The sequence below is a fragment of the Hordeum vulgare genome, chromosome 7H (assembly GCF_904849725.1).
Source record: "Hordeum vulgare subsp. vulgare chromosome 7H, MorexV3_pseudomolecules_assembly, whole genome shotgun sequence".
NCBI lineage: Eukaryota > Viridiplantae > Streptophyta > Magnoliopsida > Poales > Poaceae > Hordeum > Hordeum vulgare.
Window position 1 is genome coordinate 292,022,853 of NC_058524.1, and position 5,630 is coordinate 292,028,482.

The following is a 5,630-nucleotide window of genomic DNA, read 5'->3' on the forward strand; positions in this document are numbered from 1 at the left end:
CCTATTGTGGTTGCAAATGTTACAATCTTAACAAACTTTGTTATTCTTGAGATGCCCGAGGATGACATCATGCCAATTATCCTTCGTAGACACTTTTTAAATACTGCAGGGGTTGTTATCAATTGCAAAAAAAGCAAGGTCAGTTTTCATATCAATGGTAAACAACAGACAATGCACTTTCCAAAGGAACAGAGTTCAATGAATAATATCAATTCCAATGAGCAAATTCCTACAATCACAACTTGAGAGTTTAAATTGCCTCTCCCTTCTGTCAATAAGAAATATGATATCATTTTTGTTCACGAGATTAACATCCCCATTGTGGCAACCAAGTGTTATACGAAGATCCTCCGGTTTCATGTCAATCAAAAATAGTTTGTTAATAAGACTTGATCAATCTTATTAATGGATTCTTTTAGAGGCATCTCGTCGATGAATTTAGTACGCACAATTTTATGTAATCTTAGTTTTCTCTCTGTTAGTTGTAGTTTAATAAAATAAAATGCCATGATTATCCTGTTTTTTGAATCATCAGTGAAATAAAAAAAGGTACAAAAATAAAGTGCTTAGAATGTCATCAAACTTTTACATGAATGTTTCTGGAATATTTAAGAATTTTTTGAGCTGAAGACACCCCGAGGGGGGTTGCACCTATTGCTCCAAAGGCAACATGGCGCGTCCGGCCCCTAGGGCTGGACAAGATCTCATGTAGGTCCCTTGGGACCCCACTCACATTCCTTAGCCCACATCTCCTACCTCTAGAAAAAAATCAATTTGCCCTCTCTCTCTCTCGTGTTCTTGCTCCCAAACCTGAGATTTTCGATGTCTTTGCTTGGAGCTTCTTTTTTGAAACTGTTTTGATGGATTGCTCCTTGGTATGTGACTCCTCCATTGCTCCAATTGGAATTTGTTTTAGTAGATATATTTTGCATAAGTTGTTGTTCTTGGTGGTACTTAAAATGAGCTTGCATGTTGAATTCTTTGAGTTCCAAGTAGTATGAATGCTTGATATAGCCTCTAGACATCCATATGAGTAGTTGTTGTCAATCTTATAAAGTTTTGTTAAAATAATTTTGTGCCCCTGGTTTTTTTAGAAAATTGTTCTTAGGAGAATGAATTTTTTGCAGAAAGGTTCTTCGAGATGGAGTGACAAGGTAATCGTTGGTAATACCCAAGATCACGACATAAACATCTAGCATAAGAAGAAGGTTCGGCCATGCGAATGGCCACATAATGCCTTCATGATTGAAGATAGATTCCACGAAGAGTTCATGCAATTCATTGCAAATGCTGGGATGACGAACTCCCTCGTAGATGAGTGTGATCGATACCTCCTCCATACAAATTCCTTTGTCCAAAGTTTCTATTTCATTGATACTTGTGATCTACGTTGAGTTTTTATCCAAAGAGGAGGGGATGATGCAACACAGTATAGATAAGTATTTCCCTAAGTGAGAACCAATGTTATCGAACCGATAGGAAGATCACACAACTTCCCGTCTTTAGCACCTACACACAAAAGTGCACACACTTGCACCCAATGCCAAAAAGAGGGTTGTCAATCTCTCGAAGAAGGAATACGATGGGTAAACAAATTACAGTTGGGCAATTGATAGAAAAGCGCATAGTTATGCAATATTTATTCACGACAATGATCATGTGTATATGGGCATCACATCGATAAACAAATAGACCGACTCCTGCCTGCATCTACTACTATTACTCCACCCATCGTCTGCTATCCAACATGCATCTAGAGTATTAAGTAAAACAGAGCAATGCTTGGAGAATGATGATGCAATGTAGACAAAGTAAACTCAGTTAATATGAATGAACACATCATTTTATCCTTAATGGAAGCAATACAAATACATTTCTTGTCCCCTACTTCGTCACTGTAATATAGAGCACCAAAAGATTGAACCCACTACAATGCACCTCTCTCACTAAAGATAAACCAATCTACTTGGCCAAACTAATCCAAACTAATCCAAACTAATTCAAACTAAGAATCAAATAATAATTCCGAGAAGACTCGAATATTTTTCATGAATAATATGAAAATAAACCCACAATTCATCGGATCCCAACAAACACACCACACAAAGTGATTACATAAGATAGATCACCACTGGAATCATGGTGATCTTGGCAATGAAGAACGCACACACACACACATAGGGTGTGTCTATTCTACAAACTTCCCTAAGACCCTTATTATGCTAACACTTGTACTTATTAGCATAACACTTTCTGTACTACGAGATCCACCATACCCAGACCGCATAGCAAACCGAGAAAACTGCATCCACCCCAACCACATCCCCACCAACCCATTCACCCCCTCCGTCTTCCTCCTGCACAACTCCAATCCTCCTCTTGCCTCCTTCCTCATGCGTTGGCGGATCCCCAACCCACCACCTCAACTAACGTGACCGAAGCAACCGCATAAAAAAACTCGTAGCTCACTACCCCCACTAACCCCAACCCCCGCCTCCCACCCCACCCCACACCTTTTTCTACTCACTCGCTCGACACCCCCAAACCCCACCTGCAACTGCCCCGCACCGCTCGCCCCCAACTATGAGCTAACACTGCCCGCCCTGGCCACCACCCTAGCCCGCCTGCCCCCCGGCCACCACATCCTGCCCCTCACCCCGTCCTTCCTCTCCGATGGCTCATCTCGCCGAAGGCTGGCTACTCCAACCGCCCTTGCCCATCCCATCTTCGGATCCAGGGCCCCATCATTGGATTCACCCCATGGCGACATGGATCTGGTCGTCCCTGAAACGGATCCGGCCACTGACCTCTACTCCGGTGACCACGGCAATCTCCAGCGCCCCATGTGCCCTCCCCTCGCGGTATCTGGCTTTATGGTGGTCGACGGCCCCACCCCACCACCATCTTCCCAAACCCCGCCACCCACCACAACCTGTTGAGATCTAGCTGATGAACTGCGGGGACAACACCCACCATGGCTACGCCCCTAGCCTGCCACAACCTTGCTCTGTGATTCGTTGCATGGGTCGCCGTCGAGAACAACTCCAATGTTTGAGGTTATTGTAGTCACTTTTTTATTTTTGGAGGAAAATCAGTGCACTGCAGTTTGCTATTTCCATGGATGAGATTTGTGTTTTTGTGTTCTTGTGAACAAAATAGAAGTGTAAATCAATGCACTGCAGTATGCTATATCCGTCGATGAGATTTGTGTTCTTGTGAAGAGAAAATCAGTGCACTGCAGTCCATTGTACTTTTGCTCTTGAGGTTCAATTTACTCTCTTTTATTTTGCAGAAAAAGATAGGTGATGCAGTCCGCTGGCCTCCTCCTATGGCAAATTTTGCAAAAAAATAAGTACACAACAGTTCGTTCTGAAATTTTGTAGTGTATGCAGCTCACCGACACTTTTACTACAGGTCTCTATAGGTCTTGTATGCAGTTCTGCCCATGCTGGGCTGCAGATCAATCGGGCTTTGATGACCACCAATAGCGGGAGTACCACAGGAGGAGCTACAAAAGCCGTCCACTTCTGCGTCTCCGGAGATCCCTTATTGCTAGCAGACCATGAAAGAATGTGGCGGTTGTGTATTTCAGATTTTTTTTTACCTTTTTCACATGTGATTGCTCTACTCTATGTTTTACAGTTTAGTTCATAGTCGAGTGCTTGGGGAAAAATTAACAGTGCCACATGTGGGTTTGGAGCGTCTTAAAATTCGTCGAATGCATCATTGTAGTTTTACATTGGAGCATATTATTCTGCTACATTTGTTCTCTCGTTAAATTTGCAAAAAATAATGTATAAGAAAAACATGTCAGCTACAGTAATCTACCCCTTCGGTTCAGTTCAGAAGTGTGTTAGATGAGTTTTAGTTTGGATCTTCATGTGTGAAGCTCATTGCTTCATGTGTACAATAAACGTTTTTGAATTTCAGCATTGTTTCATGTGAAATTACTGTTCACAGTAAAAACCTTTGTGGTTCATTTGGTAAACGGAAAAAAGGAAGAAAAATAACAACAGAAATCTTGCAGTTCTCTTGACCTTCTCATGCAGTGCGATTTTCCATATGAAGCAGTGTGGTCCGCTGTCTTATGATGTTCATCTCGTAAATGTAGAGAAATATGACGGAAACGGTAAAAAAAGTAATGAGGTTCACTTGTCTATAGCGATGTGGTTCACTTACCTCTGATGTGAAGTGCACTCCGCTTACTCGTCTTGAAAAATTCACGTCTAACAAAAAAATCATGCAGTGCACTTGTTTGTCGGATACAAAGCAGTTTCGTGTCAAAAAGGAATGCACTTTTCTATCCAATGCGGTTCACGCGTTGATTTGGGTGTCGCGAAAAAACAGAGTGTCTGCATTTCGGTAATTTCAAAACTTCTCTTAAACCGTAAGGAATCAGGGAGGGTGTTCTACATAAAAAGATGTGCCTTGTCGATATCTTTGCAATGTCGTATCATTTGCATTGTTCCAGCGAGCGGTTTGGAAAAGTTTATGAAAATAGGCTTGCTGCCACTCGTAGGCAATGACACTATTCTCAAAATTCGTTTAAAATCGCGAGGAATGTCATGAAATGACCAACATATGAATGTTCGTCTATTCTACAGCTTTTCAGTACCGTATCATACGCCTCACTCTGAGGAACGGTTTAAAAACTGCAGCAAAAACATTCCGAAAAAACAAAAAAATGTCAAAAACAGAATTCCGTTTTTTAGTAAATTTAAAATTACTCTTAAACCATAAGGAATTAGAGAGAATATTCTACATGAAAAAGACGTGACTCAATGATATATTTTTAACACCATATAGTTTGCTTCATTCCGACGAGCAGTTTAGAAACAATCGGGAAAATACGCTCGATCTAGCCTGTCATGCACCTACCATTTTTGAAACTTCCCTCAAACAGTGAGGAATCGCAGAAAATGTTCAACATGATAGAGTTGGGGATTTTCTGAAGCAATCTAATGGTATATTATATGCCTAATTCTGACAAACGGTATAAAAACAGAAGCCAAAACATTGTTGGAAAAGCGTGTGCAGGTTTTTCTCGTGACATTGAAGTGTTTCGTTTGATAGAGATGGAGTGCACTAACATTGAGCGTGCAGTTGGGAAGTGTGTGCAGAATAACTATTCTTCTAATATTAGTGGAATAGACGGTTTGTATATATATATTGGACACATAGGGGCATTGGGGGTCGAGGGAGGTGACCACAAGCCATCAGGGTGCGACCACCCCCTGTGCGGTCCCTGTTAGCTTGTGGGCCCCTCGTGTGGCCTCCGATCTTCTCCCAAATATTCCAACTCTTGTTTTGGTCTAGAAAAAATCATCAACAAGTTTATTTGGCCTTTGTTTGTTATTGTCAACATGAAAAGCCAAAAACATGCACAAAACAACAACTCGCACTTAGCACCGGGTTAATAGGTTAGTGCTAAAAAGTAATATAAAAACAAGCAAATGCCTAAAAATCATCCTAGAGTGCTAATATTATAGAATGCAACAATAAGAAATTATAGATAGGTTGGAGACATATGAGCATCGCCAAGATTAATTCATTCTTGTCCTCGAATAGGTAAATGATAAAAACAAATTTTTTTGGTGACATGCTACCCAACATGTAATATTTTGCAGGTA

The 5,630-nt window shown here is 41.1% G+C and overlaps 1 long non-coding RNA gene across 1 annotated transcript; it reads left to right on the plus strand.

The window, feature by feature from the left end:
• The first annotated feature begins 2,387 nt into the window (after positions 1 to 2,387).
• LOC123409900 lies at positions 2,388 to 3,806 on the plus strand. The gene is made up of 2 exons (XR_006612931.1): positions 2,388 to 3,056; positions 3,293 to 3,806. It is a non-coding gene; the product is annotated as an uncharacterized LOC123409900 (long non-coding RNA).
• Positions 3,807 to 5,630: the final 1,824 nt, after the last annotated feature.